This window comes from Equus przewalskii, chromosome 22 (assembly GCF_037783145.1).
Source record: "Equus przewalskii isolate Varuska chromosome 22, EquPr2, whole genome shotgun sequence".
Lineage (NCBI taxonomy): Eukaryota > Metazoa > Chordata > Mammalia > Perissodactyla > Equidae > Equus > Equus przewalskii.
In genome coordinates this window covers 17,495,254-17,512,509 of record NC_091852.1, presented here as the reverse complement: position 1 = coordinate 17,512,509, position 17,256 = coordinate 17,495,254, and the positions used below count along the sequence as shown (strand labels likewise).

General features: G+C 40.8%; 1 long non-coding RNA gene across 1 annotated transcript; it reads left to right on the top strand.

Moving 5' to 3' along the window:
- The first annotated feature begins 5,325 nt into the window (after nucleotides 1-5,325).
- LOC139078555 (uncharacterized) lies at nucleotides 5,326-15,533 on the top strand. The gene is made up of 4 exons (XR_011531567.1): nucleotides 5,326-5,669; nucleotides 7,476-7,564; nucleotides 13,643-13,709; nucleotides 14,721-15,533. It is a non-coding gene; the product is annotated as an uncharacterized lncRNA (long non-coding RNA).
- The last annotated feature ends 1,723 nt before the right edge of the window (nucleotides 15,534-17,256 follow it).

The window sequence follows — 17,256 nt, the reverse complement described above, 5'->3', positions numbered from 1 at the left end:
GTAGACACACATCTCCCTATTCCTCTGCTAAGTACAGCTGAAGGACCTGGAAACTATATATAAAACAAATATAAAGAGATTCTAAAAGATAGAGAGAAGACAGACCTGCTCAGGATCTCAGGACCTAAGGATTGACACGAGGACATGGGTTTTCTTCCTGCCTCATACAGCCCAGACTAGGTTCTGAAGAAGCAGGCAGCCTGGAAAAGCCAACAGGTGCAGACGAAAAAGTCCCAAGAAGTCAGCTCTCTCTAGCTACAGGACAAGGAAAGGAGCAGACCAGAAGAATGGATAACTTTTAGATGATAGTTGTTCTACTCCATCCAAATACCACAGAAAAAATGTGAGTAGAGAGCCCAGACTTATGCCCAGCTACACCAAGGAACTCCTCTTCCTCTCCCCGTCTGTGGTGTTAAGAAGGCCGAGTGGGGAGTCGGGACTTTTATCTCCCTCTGGCAGTAATGAGACCACCCCCAACCTCTGCCCGAGGTTGTCAGTAAAGACCATGTGGGTAGCCAGGGCTTCCACTCTCGGCCAGTGGTAATGAAGCACCCCTCCCTGCCGAGGCGGAATCAGAGAGGGCTGAGTGGAAGGCTGAGATTTTTACCACATTCCAGTAGTAACTAGGCTTCCCAGCCCCTGTCGTGTCAGCAGCAGCCTGGCAGGGAGCCTGAACTCCCATCTCTGCCAGCAGTAATGAGATGCCCTCTGCTTCCCAGGGTTCCATGGAGGCCAAGTGGGGAACCTGGGCTCTCACACCACCTGGCAGCAATACAACAGACATCATCACCCTTCCTCCACTGGTGTCATAGAAGCCCTGCTAAAACAGAACATTTAAATATGATCCTGATGTTATAACACAATAGCAAAAATGTCCAAGATACAACTGCAAATCACTCATATCAGAAACCTGGAAAATCTCAATAAACAAGAAGAGGTCATCCATAGACACCAACACCAAGATTACATAGATGCTGGAATTATCTGACAAGGATTTTAAAGCAGCCATCAGAAAAAGTGCTGCAACAAGCAATTACAAACAGACTTGAAACAAATGAAAAACCTCAGCAAAGAAATAAAAGCTATAAAGAAGAACCAAACGGAAATTTTAGAACTGAACAATGCAAGAAGCAAAATAAAAACTCAGTCAATGGGATTGATAGTAGAATGGAGAGACCAGCGGAAAGGATCAATGAACTTGAAGAGAAACAATAGAAATTACTCAATTTGAGCAACGGAAAGAAAATAGACTGGAAAAAATAAAATAAAAAGAATCTCAGGGTGGGGCTGGCCCGGTGGCACAGTGGCTCAGTTCGAACGTTCTGTTTCGGCGGCACCGGGTTCGCTGGTTTGGATCCCATGTGCAGACATGGCACCGCTTGGCACGCCATGCTGTGGTAGTCATCCCACATATAAAGTAGAGGAAGATGGGCACGGATATTAGCTCAGGGCCAGTTTTCCTCAGCAAAAAGAGGAGGATTGGTGGCAGTTGTTAGCTCCGGGCTAATCTTCCTCAAAAAAAAAAAAAAATCCCTAAATTTGGCAAAAGACGAACATGCAGATTTAAGAAACTGAGAGAACCCTCAACAAGAGAGCGTTGTCTTTGGACGGGGCCCTAAAACACAGTCATATTAAAAAAAAGAAAGCTTGAGAACAGTGCTTATGGCATCAGTGTCATAGCATCAGGCATAGCAGGTTAAAAAAACTTGAGGACTGATGGCTTAGTTGCGGAGACGTTTACAACCGCTGAGCAAATACACAGTAACATAATTCATTCAATCAGTTACCCACTAAAGCGGTTTGGGGGATGATTTTTGAGGAGAGAGTGGTTTTCATAAGCCACCAGTATGACTTTTTTCACAACTTTCACATTTATTTATTTTCTATCATCTTAAGTAGGTTGAGAGCAAAATTAGGACACAAGCATTTAAAAATAAATTCATTGCCATTTATTTAATGTATTTAGTATTTAAAGTTGTTTAAATTTAACATTCTAGTGAAAATACCATTCAGACTTTTTTTCAACTAACTACAATAACCACATATATCGTTAATTCCATCTGGAAGTAAGACCAGCCCCTTTGCGAGCTTCTAGAATCAAATGACCCAAAAAGAGAAGATCTCTCTGACAAGTTAAACAACTTGTTTATTTATTTTTCAATGTTTATTGAATATTTACTTTTGAATGTGTATTGCAAAGAGTATAGCTAATTTTCTCATAAAAATACATATGAAAGGTTCTTGTTGGTTTATAAGAATCTTTATTTAAACATTATTTCCTCTAGTCCTCAGAGCATAACAGGAAGACAGTAACCTTCTCCTTATAGAGAAGAACAAAGAGATGCAGAAGGGTGAAGCTTTGCGCTGGATCCCTCCCAGCTGGAGCAGTCACGCAACTGACACAGACCTGACATCTCTTCCACTCCACCACTTTGGTGTCTCATACAGCTACAAGCTCCATCTTATTTTGAATTCCTAGCTCAAAATGGGGAAAATATCACCCGATTTTATTTGAATCAAACTCAAGTCTTTTGCTGAACGACATTGACTATAAATGAGAATATTTAGTGTTCCCGAACATGCATTCTGATCCAAAAGCTGTGTTTTATTCAATGTTTAATAGCTTTAAAGATTGCACTTCTTGACGATTTTCCCTCTTTTAACAAACATTTGTGTTTGTTGCATAAATGGTGCATAAATAGTCCTTGCCCTCGAAGAGGCTGAAAGTTTGGTGAGAACATAGACACATCGTTTGTTGTATTTCTGGTCATACTGAGTCTATTATCACTTTTAGTCTAATATTCTCAGTAATCAGAGCTTTGACTTCATGTTTCTGATTCTTTGAGTAACGTTCTTTCATTTTTCTTCCCAAACCATTAGAAATCAACTCCTCATGTGAGCCTGTGTTTAGTGTTCAGCATTCTCCTAAACACTTTCAACCAGAAGCCTGGTGAACAGTTCCAAAATCCAAGTAAACCTTTGTACACATGCTGTAGAACCTCACCCCTCACTTCCCCAGCCAGTCATAACGGCCCAACCAGAAATTTTCTGAGAAAGAACATATCAATCCTGGGGCGGGCCCGGTGGTGCAGCGGTTAAGTTCTGACATTCTGCTTCTCAGTGGCCTGGGGTTCGCCGGTTCAGATCCTGGGTGCGGACATGGCATCGCTTGGCAAAAGCCATGCTTTGGTAGGTGTCCCACATATAAAGTAGAGGAAGATGGGCATGGATGTTAGCTCAGGGATGGTCTTCCTCAGCAAAAAGAGGAGGATTGGCAGTAGTTAGCTCAGGGCTAATCTTCCTAAAAAAGAAAAAGAACGTATCAATCCTTCCCTCCCCCAAGTATCAAAACTAACCCCTTGGGGCCAGCCCTGTGGAGTTGTGGTTAGGTTCGGCATGCTCCATTTTGGTGGCCCGGGTTCATGGGTTCGGATCCCAGGTGTGGGCCTACACCACTCATCAGCCATGTTGTGGCAGTGACCCACATACAAAACAGAGGAAGATTGGCAACAGACGTTAGCTCAGGGTGAATCTTCCCCAGCAAACAAAAAGCAAAAACAAAACAAAATTAACTCTCTACTACGTGTCTATTTCTTCTCTTCCTCTTCCTCCCCTCCTCTTCCATCTTCTCCCCTCCTCCTCCTCCTCCCCCTTCTGCCTTCCTCCTCTCCCTCCCCTCCTCCTTCTTTCTCTCTCTCCTTCTTTTTGGCTCTTCTTCCCTCACTCTTCTCCCAAATGAGTTTTGCCATTTAGTGTTTCCCACATGTTTTCCTCTCCCCATCCTTGCCCCATTTGATCACAGGAAATGCAAGAACAGGCTGAAAGCCACAGGGTGCTTGCAAAAGACCTTCATGAGGATTCAGTTGGTTTCTCATCTTGTTCAGAAGAGGTTAATCTAGGAGAAACTTTACTCCCTTCCAAGACAGTGTGACCCGCATCTGCTGAGGTCTGTGGCAGACAGTTTGACTTGAATTTGATTTTGCTTTTTGGCATCTTCTTCAGAATCTCTTCAATCTCTGAAGTGGTGTTTAAAAATGCTAAGGCCTGGGCATGGCTAATTGTGTTTCAATTAAAAATATGATGTAATCCGATGTTATACTGGACACAAAAGTGAGAAGGAAATGTCCTTGCATGCCATCTTACTTCATTCACCAACCAAGCTAAAGTTTGGCAACACAAGAAAATGTATTCTCTTGGCACTGTGTCTACCACATGTTTCTTAGAACATATCTTTTGGGGTGCCCACATTTCAGTCAGTTAATTTACATAAACAGCACCTGGCTGGCCCCACCCCACCACCACAGCTGTGTCAGAGCAGGTTGGACCTTGTTTAACCTCATGCTGAATCAACAGATCAATCAGTTATTTCCTGATACAAGAGATTTCACTATACCATTAAGATAATAAGCACAGATTATTTGGTGGTTACTGTTTATTTTTATTTTCCAAGTTAGATGATGTAACACCTTGATAAAGTTATCTATTATTGACTTAGGAGAGAAAATTTTGAATGGGATTCAAACCAAGAGAAAGAGAGGGAAGAGAAAGAAGAAAGGGAAGACAAGGGGTAAAACGGAGAGGTTAAAGATGAAGCACATGATTTTCATGTGTGTTAAGGGGAATGTGGCAAAAAACAGCTACAGTGAATAAGATAGGAGCAAGCCAAAACTTCCTTGATACCAACTGTGTCTTTAGCAGCAAAAATATGTTTCTTTTTTATTCTGATTAAGCACAGATGAATCCTTCTTAATATGCACTTGAAATAGCTGAATAGGCCAAATACAAAAGAAATCAACACACCTGCACCATAACGTAGAGGAGAAAACATTTAAGAACCTATGTGCAACCTCGTTTGTCGAAGCCCCATGCCTTCCTCCCTCCTCTGCAAGCCTGGTGTAAACCAGGTTCTGCAGCCGCCTACCTCCATCTCTAAAACAGAGGGAGCGATTTTGAGCACAAGCTTATTTTTCAGATCTGCTTTTTCTTGCGTGATTTACGGCAGAGAGTTGACTATTTTCTTGTGAACTCTGAGAATGAACTCTTTAGGAGAAATTCGATCTTTCCCACCTTTTCTTGCATGTCCTCTAGGAAATGATTGAAACAGGCAAATAGCCATTGAGGATCAAGCATCTAGGTACTAAAGTTTTTTTCCTTTCTGCAATTACTGATTATAGCTTTTAGCTGTTTAACCCACCCATTGTTACCTGTGCTGTTCAGGCAATACGCTATCTGACTCCACTAGGCTCCTATAGATAACATCTCCCTGGAGCCTGGGTCACCATGGTAACGGGTGTGTGAGCTGTTTTTCAGGAATTAGAACTCCTTGTCCACTTCAGGCGGGTTGAGACCACCAACTCATTAACTGGGTCCATGCAGATGTCCAATAGGCAACACTTTGACATCAAGTGGCTAAAAACTCCACCCTCAGATCAGGCTAACGCCGCCATTTTATGAACATGGGTGCTATGAAGAGGCATGGAGGCTGACTACGCTTGCGCAGATCATCAATTACCTCACCTCTCCTCACCTCCAATCACCTCTCCTCACCTCCAATCACCTCTCTCCACATTTCAGACCACCTTGCTCCCTATCCCATAAATATCTCTGAGTCCCTATTTTCGGGGAAGCAAATTTGAGGCTTGTGCCTTGCTTCCTCACGTGGCTGCCTTGTGAGTAAACCCTCTCTCTGCTGCAATCTCGTCATCTCAGTGTTTGGTTTTCTGGGCGGCGGGCAAAAACAAACCTGGTTCGGTAACATGATGAATCAGACTGTTTTTTCCTGCCTTCATGAGCTGTTAGATGGGGTGTGCTCATGGTAAATAATATCAGCATCAAGTGAAGTGGCATTAGGAAGGTAAATCGTTTGCCCAATTTATATCTTTAATAGTTTTGATTTTCGTCTCATTTTATCCGAACCCTTGAGTAATCCTTTAAATCTTTGAACAAATTTACAATAACTATTTTACATCCCTTGTTAACTAACTCCGTCATTTCAGTCGTTTTTGGTTAGTCTATGATTTTTCTTCTGGTTGTGGGCCAGAATTTGCTACTTTTTTGCAAATCTAGTAACTTTCAATTGGAGGCTGGACTTTATAAATATTATCTCGTTGAGGGTTGAGATTTTGTTGTCCTCTTTTGAAAAGTGTTGAAATTTGTTTTGGTGGGCAATTAATTTGCTTGCACATCATCTTGGCTCTTTGGAGCCTTGGCTTGAAGCTTCATTACAGTGGGTCTATATTCTATTGCCCTTATTCTATGGCCAATGCAGCCCTATTACTTCTCAGATCTCCTTTGATGGCCCCAAATGTTCAAAACAGTCTCTCTGCCCTGGGTGGATGGAATTCAAATGTCCCCAAGTCCTGCGCGAACTCTTTAGTCTTTGTGCTTTGCCTGGTCTTGTGGAATTGATCCTATGCACACATAGCGGAACATTCAGCCAGGGACCCAGGGGGATCCTTGTGAAAGTTTCTGGAGCTCTATCCCTGTGTAGCTTGCTCCCCTACAATTTTCTGCCTGGAAATTCCAGCCACTTCAGCCCCACCAAACTAGAATTTCTGGCTCCTCATGCTAGTGAAATTAGCATGCACCATTTGAATTTCCTCTTCCTTTGTTGTGATTTAAAAATTCCCACCAGGTAGGGTTGCAGGATTTAACAAATGAAAATCCAGTGTCGCATTTTTATGCATACTGATACTAAAAAATTACTCATTATGTATCTGAAATTCAAATTTAACTAGACATTCGCTATTTTATCTGGCAACCCTAGTTCCATGCAAAAAGCCAGGAAAATTGTGGGGCTCACTTCAATTGTTTTTCTTCTCTTGGGAATCATGATCTTGAATATACTGTGGTCCCAGTGTCTGAAACCGTCTGTTTCATATATGTTGTCCAGTTTTCTAGTTGTTTACAGTGGGCAGGCAATTCTGTACCAGTTACTCCTTCTTGGCTAGAAATGGAAGTCCATAGTGCATCTTTAATGCAAGCAAACAAATAGGACAACTGCCCTATCTGGAATTGTTCAGGGGAATCGTTAAGAAACAGCAGTTAGGGGCCGGCCGCGTGGCACAGCGGTTAAGTGTGCACGTTCTGCTTCTCGGCTGCCCAGGGTTCACCGGTTCGGATCTTGGGGGCGGACATGGCACTGCTTGGCAAGCCATGCTGTGGTAGTCATCCCACATATAAAGTAGAGAAAGATGGGCACATTGATGGGAACAGATGTTAGCTCAGGGCCAGTATTCCTCAGCAAAAAGAGGAGGATTGGCAGTAGTTAGCTCAGGGCTAATCTTCCTCAAAAAAAGAAAGAAAGAAAGAAAGAAAGAAATAGCAGTTAAATGTGTCACTTCTCTGCATACTGGAGTATGCTCCATAGAGTTGCTCATGTGAGAAAGAGCTTGATTATAATTCAAATCATCTGCCTGCCATTCAAAGTTCTGATTTGAAATAACTGTTTCTTTTCTGCTTTCTGGTCTCCACAGGCTTTAAATTTACCTCAGCTTCATCTACTCTAGACAATGTCAACCTATCTCTTTGGGAAGTCACAAGGATCCTGCAAGGTGAATTCCAGGTATTTCACACATCCTGTGCTGTAGAAAGAGCACTTCAAAAATACCCTCCAATGCCCGATGCAGGCATCTTCACATAAGAGAGCTCATTTTATTTACATAGATTATTATAACAATGATTCTCACCTCTTGGGGAGTTCTAAGAGATAGTATTCATCAAACAAGAGTTACAAGGCGTGGTAGAAAGAACCTGTGCCTTGTGAGGATGAGAGGGCAACCAATATTTACTGAGTATTTACTATATGTCGAGTATTTCCATTCAGTGGTGTACTGGGGCCAGTCTGTGCCAGCTCATATGGGCTTGTGAGAGGCAATTGTTAAATTTTCAGGAATCTTGCCAGCCATTTTTGAAACTGTTGGAAGCTCGAAATTGACAACAGGAAGAATATTTATACCATGGAAATCATCAGATGCTACAAATCCTGGCTCCTCCATCAACTCCAAGAGCTGATTGTTAAGCATTTACCAGCACATCACTGCAATCACATTTTTTTTTCATTTTATTTTATCTTCCAAACAACTCTGTAAGGTATTTATTAGGATGCAAAGTTTAAAGATGGACAAAAGACTCAGATTACCCAAGTAATATGTCCAAATTTCCACAGAGAACAAGGAAAAAACCAATTCTGTGTAACTCTGTGTCCTTTCTACTTGTGTTCCTATACCTCTGATCGAGGAGACTTAAACAGACTTATTGCCATAACACTAACTGACTGCATGATCTTGGACCAATACCTGACCACTCTGGGTCATCATTTGTTCATCTGCAAAGTTGGGAGCACTGAGCTACTTAACATCCAAAGCCTCTTTTGGATGTAATGGTCTCTGTTGTCCGCTAATTGGATCTCTGCTCATCTATGGCAGCAACGCTAAGAATGAGCCCCTACAAGGTGGATGCTAGAAAATGGGGTTTGTACCACTGGGGGCTTCCTGGGCCTTAAAGCTATGATACTACCAGATTTTCTTTGCTCAAATGTCCACCATCAAGGAGATGGAAGAGAGGAAATGTGTGTGCCAGGTGAATTTGTTGTAATTTTTTAGCTGTAAAGTTAGCTGGCTTGTTTTCTCAGCCTTTGATTGAGAGTTATCCACCAGCACCCTCTGGTCCCAGCAGGAGGACCGAGACTTTGTGCTATTGGTGGGCTTATCCCTGAGGACAACTGTGTAGATCTTTGTTTTCAAGGGATTCATTAAGGAGATTAAAAGTGTGAAAAAATGAAGGAAGAGTACTTCAAAGGTAGAAGAGGAGAAGAATCCCATTTTAGAAGATGGATATATTGCTAAAAACTGGGGAAGGACTGCAGGTTTGAAGGGCTCACAAGACTCAGTTTATGGGATGTTCATGGGAAGGACTGCCGGGATGCCTGCATGAGGCACTAAGAGCCTTGGGCTTAGGGCTCCAGCACAGTTTCCAATATTGGGGCACCAAGAGAGCAGAGCCTTTATAACAACTGCTAGCCTTTGAATGAACCGAGAAATGATTTCCAAAGCAACTACAGACTGAGAACCAGGACGTCCTTATTTAGCTTAGGAAAGAGGGGTAAGTTCTGAAGATTGGCTGTTATTTGACTTTGGTGCTTGAGCCTTAGACCAGGTTTAATCTGGTTGTCATGGAGAAATGTATATCTGTTATATACAAATAGATCTGTCATAATATCCAAATATCAGCAAAGAGATTCCATGATTATACCTGTGTGGCAGAGTAGGGAAAAATGATCTTAAATGCTGGCATCATAATTCTTCTTAGGGAGTATTTCAGCTCAGGTCTTTTAAGAAGTAGGTGGAATTATATGTGCAATAGATTGACTGGGGAGAAAGATGTGAAAGATAAAGCGGAGAGGCACAGGGTAGGCAAGGAGAGCCTTCAGACTGTGATGAAGATCTGATGCCAGTGAAAGGAGACCAGAAGGAAGATTTGCAGGATGAGCTTCAGACTGCAGCATGGGTCAATGGGGAGTCCCTGAGCAAAGCTCCACGGGACTCCTGTAGAGAAGTCCCAAGTCAGGCAAGAATGGCCCACTCTGGTAGCCTCACTGCATACAGTCCCTGGCTGGGAGCAGCTTGACGGAAGCTCAGCCTCATGGGACTGCCACAGTCGAGACAAAGGTCTGGCAGCTGGAGGCTCTTAGTTAACTCTGCTCCTGCAGCAGCTTCCCCTGAAGGGAGCTCAGAGGGGTGTACCTCCATGCCTGCATGTTTCAGAAAATTATCTTTTTATAAAAATACCAAGAGTTGCTGATTTGGAGTAGAGAGTGAGACCTTGAGGCATGAGCTCATCAGAGAAAAGGAAGTAAAAGAGAGATAAAATTTTCACCTTGATAGGATCAGAAAATTTGAGGTTATGATTCAAGAATAAAGGAGAAGGCAGCTGAACAATACGGCAGGAAATGGCTATGGGACTTTTACAGAGCTGGCTAACATTCAGAGTTAAGTTTTTCATGTCCTGATATAAATCCTCTTTGTCACTCCAAACCTTCAATAAAATCTGACATATGTACAAACTCCTCATGGGAGTGTGTGTATGTAAATCAAGGAAAAAGTTCGAGTTCTATCTCTGGGTCAACAAGATACAAAACAGGGATGTTGTGCACAGAAAAGAAAGACAATCCATAAGTGAATTAATTCTGTAGAAACAGGAGTTCAGAGCCAGGGTGGTCTCTAGAGAGCATAATCTCCCAGGAATTCAAAGAAACCTTGAGGAGGGCACTGGAAATTCCACAGATTGTGCAATGAGGGCATTGGATCAGTCTTGTCCAGCTCTTCTGGAGTCCATAAAGATTGACTGTGACTGCAAGGCCTTCGTGCTTAGCCGCTGTCGATGCACAAACATGTATGGAGATGTGAAACAGTGCTAAGAAGAGAGAAGAGAAGCCAGGAAATGATACTGCTCTCCAGGGTTCCCCTGCCTCTCTGGGCCCTGTCTAGGCAATTTTTAGTATAATCTTGTTAGTATCTCTGTTCTCTCTCTGTGTACCTCTTCTACAGCATATAATGGCTTCCATGGTCTACAAATAGAACCCCACTCTTCAGACTGGGCTGGAAAGAAATTGCATAATCTGTAAATACTATATTTTTCCCCATTCTGCAAACAAGTCCTTTGTTTGAAATCCAGCTGGTCTATTAGCATTACCCCCATAACCAACCACCTGTCTCAGACCTGGATTGCCTTCTTTTTACATTTATCCCACTTTCACCTGGTGTCTTGAAGCTTTCCTGAATCAATAATTCCAATAATCATCATCTCTGTATGAATTTCTATGTATTTATCTATCTATCTGTCTATCTATCATCTATCTATCCTTTCACATTATCTTATCAGATCTTTGAGAAGACCCAGTAAAGAAGGCTGGACACGTGCTATTTTGCCACCATTTACAGAAGAAGATATTGAGATTTGGAGAGGATTGCATAAAGTCACAGAGGCAGTGAGATCATTTGAATCCGGATATCTTTTGCTCCAAAGTCCCCCTTCTTTCCATTGTGCTACTTTTCTAAGGTTCCCTCCATGTAGGTGACTTCCATGAGTCAGTGACTCTAGAAGTCACAAGTATGTTTTAAGCAATGGCAGTATCATTTTGGAATCCCCCAGAAGTGGACCCTGAGACAAAAATTGGAGTGCAAGTAGTTTATGTTGGGAGGTGAAAGAGGCCCAGGAGGGGAATGGGGAAGTGAGACAGGGGGTGGGGAGGGGGGCGGGGGGAGGGGGAGGCAGCCATCAAGTCTATGAAATCAAGCCAGCGAGGACTGTGGTGACGGGAGCTTAACCCTTTAATCCCTCTGGGGAGACTCCAGGAGCCTGTATAGGACCCATGGCCAAGTCATCCCACCTGGAGGCGAGGGAGCTGGAGTGTGCCTGAGCTCCAGTCAGCATTTGGTGGAGAGCTGCTCCCACTGAGGGTTTTTCTGGAGTACTTCTAGCCAGTTGGATGGCAAAGCTGGCTCAGGTAGCAAGAGAAAGCCCTCAAGGACAGAAACACAAATGCTGGCAGTTGGCAATAGGGCCTGTGTGCACTGAAGGGTTGTTCCTCCTTCCCGGTCCTCCAAGCTCTAGTGAGATGAGCTTACTGCAATGAAGTCACCACTGAGAAGTATTGGGAGAATGCCAGGACAGTAAGAAGTATGGCATTTTGCATTTATTAGCTTGTGTTTCAGGGTAGCTAAATAAATGGTAACGCTGCCTGGATAACCCTTTTAATGGGATTGTCCCTTCTGCTGTTGTAAAAAATTCTTCCATCTAAACCCACTGATTCTTGGATAATGGAAAGGAGTGACCCTGCTGTCAACACTTATAATGAGAAAACAAAGGACACAGATCATGACAAGACCTTGGTCAGGGTGTAGCTTGTCAGAGGTCATGTTTTTGTTCATTATAAAGAGAAATATAATAATATGTTTAGAAATTAAAGGGCTTACATTTTCAAATCCTCCACAAAGAGATGAAATCTTATTGTTTATTAACATGCTAGTCATTTATTAAATTTAAAAAGTTAAACATCAAACCACTAGGAAATTAAATTGAATAATGAATTCTTGTATCAGTGGAGAAGCACTGTGATGGAAAAAATGTATTCAGCATTTAAAAAAAATTTTTTTTGGAAAAGTGAGCACTAAGGATTTGCCACTAGAGATTAAATGTTTTCCAAAACTGTGGGATTTTTATTTCAGTTGTTCCAGTGTTATCTGTCTTGCCTCCAGTCTTTCTAGTCTAACTCTCAAAACTAAGAACAAAGGCAGCATGTATGGAGACAATAGGACACTTTGGAGCCAAAGTGTCATGAGAGCAGGCCAGGATGGGACAGGACAAAAGGCGCATTTGCTCTCATTTGCTATGGCTCATCCAGCTCTTGCCGCCTTCCCAGCAGGACCATCATTTTAAGGCATGACAGACGGTAATTTTTGGTTGCTTTAGATTCTGCTGGTCATATCAGTATGACCAAAGTAAGAAATAGGCCAGTTTTTCTCACAGAGTTGCACACTCAGAATGTTCCCTGCAAATTCACTAGTAAACTGGCATATTTATCAAGAATAGAAACTCCCTAAAAATTATCTAAAAGCAATTCTTGGCCTGACCCTCTTCATTTCTAGACACAGATCCACTTTTAGACCATAAACAAGCCCTTATATTTTCATATTCCTCTAGAGCACTGGAAGTATTCCCATTTAGGATTATCATTTAATCTTGATAGTAAACCTCCAAGGTCAACAGTGGATATTATCAATATCCTCCTTTAGGCGATGAAACTGTGGTTCCAAGAGATTAATTAATACGTCCAAGATTTCAAAAGCTATCTACACTCCATTCCCCCCTTGTACTGCTAATTTTGCTATTTTTTCTTCTCTAATATAATAAAGATACAAAAGGAAAATATAAAGTCATAGCTTTGAATTGTACACTTTCAAATGAAGTCTTACCTCTTTGGAACATTTTCTTCCCTTTTATTAACCCAAATATCAGGAAGCTTTCAGTTACCAAGGAAAAGGTAAAGACATATAAAGAGGGAAAGACACATTCTCTGCCCATCAGAGACTTTCAATCTAACAGACGAGAAAGTAGCAGATAGCTTCTTGGAGGGCAAGAAGGTAACATGGAGGGCCTGTGTCTCTGGTGATCTTCTTTCTCTACAATACTCTGCATGACACTCTGTTTAGAGCACTATAGTTGTGTTGCATAATGACAGGGATACGTTCTGAGAAATCATTAGATGATTTTGTTGTTGTGTGAACATCATAGGGTGTACTTATGCAAATCTAGACGGTATAGCCTACTACACACCCTAGGCTACATGGTACTGATCTTAATGGGACCACTGTCATATATGCAATCCGTCATTGACTAAGATGTTGTTATGTGCTGTGTGACTAGAATGTACTCGAATGACTTAGAACCAGTAGGATTAAAAGGGATAGTACATAGTCCAATATCTCTCGTGTCTCATTCCAAATTTTCTTGCAGTAGATGACTTCTGGGAAACATTGGAAAGGATCCCAAAGACTGGTGCAACCAGAACAGTTATTGTTAGGTTTTCCTTATGTGTCCTTTTATATTCTTTTAATTATTACTTTTTGCTTGTTTCTCTTAGGCTCTGAAGCACAAAAATGCAGAAACCAAATGTGACCAATATAAGGGCTTAATGAGTGCTGAAGAAGGCAAGACTAATTCCTAGTCATACTCCCACCATTACAGCCTGTTTCCAGCATTTCAAAAACAGTTCCACACTATTTACTCATATTCAAATTAACTATTAACCCAGGTTTTTTTTTTTAATATTGTGCTCCAGGTATCTCATGAATTGCAAAACATTCCTTAATTGATACAGTGTTTGGGCAGTATTTATACCTACCCTGACTTTCTCCTGATTATGTTTGTTTGAACTTATTAGTCCTAAGGCATATTGCATTGTTTCCCCCTATTCTGCTTTTTCCTGGCATTGATAAATTTGTTCTTTCAGTTTCAAGGCCACCCTAAAATGTATTCCATATTCCCTGATGTTTGTGACTGCTCAGCTTTTTGTCTTCATGATTCTAAAGAGAACATTTTCAAATCCATCATTGGTCAATGATGGCTATTAAAATAGTGCTAAGCTCAAGGCTGACTGATGTCCACTATCACTTCAGGTGTTCCCTCTCAGTTTCTCAGATTGGTGATAAGTTATTTAGAAGCCACCCTTTCAACAGTGCCAAAAGTTGCAAATGGTATGCTGCTGTTTCTTGAAAATTCATGATTTTGAAAAACAAAGAAACAGAAGATGACAGTAGTAACATTCACTGGAGAAGTAGGCCCCCTGCAGCCAGCCTTGGAGATCCAGATCTTCTGGGCAGCCAGTAACTAATTCTTACCTCAGGGTAGGGGTAGTGTTGGTCTTGGCTTTCTGGCTGTAGCTCATACTGTAGCCTTTCAGGGCTTAAGCAGAGCCATTTTGCTATAAATTTAGACATAATTTAACGAGTTCAGTTATCTAGTTTCCTAGATCATCTGAGTAGAAACACAGAAGCAGCAAGTTAGAACAGAAGAAACAAGCTCACAGTAGCAAGTAGTGACAGTTAAAAAGCGGGAAAGGACAACAGTGGAGACTAGAAAGCTAACATAAGAACCTAAAAAGCAAAGTAGCCTGGGCCCATTAGCAGAAAAGCAGATGACTACTTCTGTAATCCTTGCAGCCCTTGAGCTGAGACTACCAGAAGGAGAGAAGAGAAAGAAGAAAAAAATATTTGAAGAACAGAATGCTGAAAGTCAAAGGCAAGGAGAAAATCTTGAAAAAAGCGAGAGAAAAATGTCATTTACAAGGGAGCTCAATATGATTAACAGTTGACTTCTCATCAGGAACAATGAAAGCCAGAAGGCAGTGGAAAAACATTCAAAACGCTCCAAGAAAAATACTGTCAACCAAGAATCCTATATCCAGCACAGCTATCTTTAAAACAAGAAGGCGAAATACTTTCCCAGATAAACAGAAACTGAGAGAATTTGTTGCTAGCCAACTCATGTCACAAACAAATACTAAGTTCTACAGGTTGAAAGAAAGTTATCCTGGACAGTAATATGAATCCACATAAACAAAGAACACTGGTAAAGGTAATTATGTAACTATAAATGCATATTTTTCTTTCTTGACTGACAAAAAGCAATTTCATAAAATATGAATATAATGTATTGTTGAGCCTATGACATATAGAAATGTAACATATGTGTAATATATTCGCCAACAGCAGCACAAAAGAGGTGAATGTAAGCAATGCTGTGATGCACTAGAGAAATGACTACAGACAATAGAGTAATATTTATAACAATGCATTGTTGCATTTGTAACATTAACAGATGTAATATGTAGGCACTGCCTAGAAAATGCTTTAGACATGGTACTCAATGAGAGCAAGTTTCAGATAATACTATGCAATTTGTTACACTCATTGCCCAAACTTCCCCCTCCCCAAAAAATATCACCCAAATATAATAAATATAAGGAATCCTAATCTTCTGGCTACTTTTATTTGCTGCTCTGACAGCCAGGCTCAAAACGTATTGGAGCTGCTTCTCCTTGGTCTGTACTGGGATCCTATGATTTCAGAAGCCGAGTTAAAAAGAGCTAGTTTCTGACACTGAAAATAAAAACTAGATTTTTTTCCTTCTTTCTCAATCATAAAAAATAACATAGCAACATAAAAGATACTATTCCAAAAAAAAAAAAAAGAAAAAACTTGCCCATAATCCTATTACCTCAACACAATCATTTTTTATCGTGTTTATTCCCTTCTAATTTAGCAAGTTTAAATATCACTCTTGATGGCATCCCGTGTATTCAGGGATATACAAGCTATTTTCTTGTCTCTCTCTCCCACCTCCCCATTCTATTTTCTAGTGGTGGACTTGGAAGGCTTGGAACCCAGACTTCCAGATTCAAAAGAGCTAGGAAAAAAAAAGAAGGTGAAATCTCAAACTTTGGTGAAGTGATATACATGGAATCTGACTTTACCAAAGTTTTAAACCTGAATTTATTTACACAATTTGAAAGCAAGTGTTAAAATACAAACACAAGTTTCACCTAAGATTTATAATGTAAAATGTTAATTAAAAGTTTGGATTTACAGTCTATGAATATACCACACTTTGCAGATAATTTGGAAAAGAGCAGTACACTTTAAATTTTTGACATCCGTATATCCATAAACTTACCCACTACCCTCCTTACCTCCCCAATTTAGTGTACTGCCTTAAGCAGTAATTTTGGGGAAAAAATTCAACTCTGAATTAATCAAGTAGCATAATAGCTGAAATTTACATTTTATGAGCAGACACAAAATATCACAAATTATTTAAAAACAGCATTTCCTTTTTTTCAATATAAGGATTTCATTTCTTTTTTTTCTTCTTTTAATTAATTTTTTTGAGGAAGATTAGCCCTGAGCTAACATCTGCTGCCAATCCTCTTCTTTGCTGAGGAAGACTGGCCCTGAGCTAACATCGGTGCCCATCTTTCTCTACTTTATAGGTGGAAGCCCTGCCACAGCATGTCTTGCCAAGCGGTATGCAGGTCTGCACACAGGATCCAAACTGGCAAACCCTGGGCCGCCAAAGTGGAATGTGCAAACTTAACTGCTGCACCACTGGGCTAGCCCCAGGATTTCATTTCTTAAAGCATACTATTAAAACTTTTTTCTGGAAATGTTATAATAGTATTATGCAAGTTCAGTACATGACCTACAAGAGGAAATAAGGAGAGGGAGTAAAATAATTTCAAGTCCTTCTGGCTTCTAATCAAAGAATCAGTTTAACAGCTTTTAGCTCCTATTTCAATATTTATGAAAACTCTGAGCTTTATTTCCTGTTTTTTTTTAAAATTCTAATGTCAAGTGGGTTATTTCCAGGCTAAAGGTATTTGGTTCCTTCATTAGTATTTGCTCATTCAACTATTCAGTCAGAGGCATAATTCATTTGGAGATGTAGTGGCAGACAAATGTCTTGTCTCCATTCTGCAAATTATAACTCAGGACACAATCATATGCATAGTGCCTTTTTGGTTACTGGACATTTGGGGGTGTACATTATTATAAGATTGCAACATGCTATCATGGTACATGAATATATTGCCAGTTTTAAACCAAAGCAACAAACTAAAAGGCATCCATCACCAATTAGTAATAACTGCTTTGATACTGTTTTCAATGTAATTGCTTATTGTCAGCATGTCGTAATTTG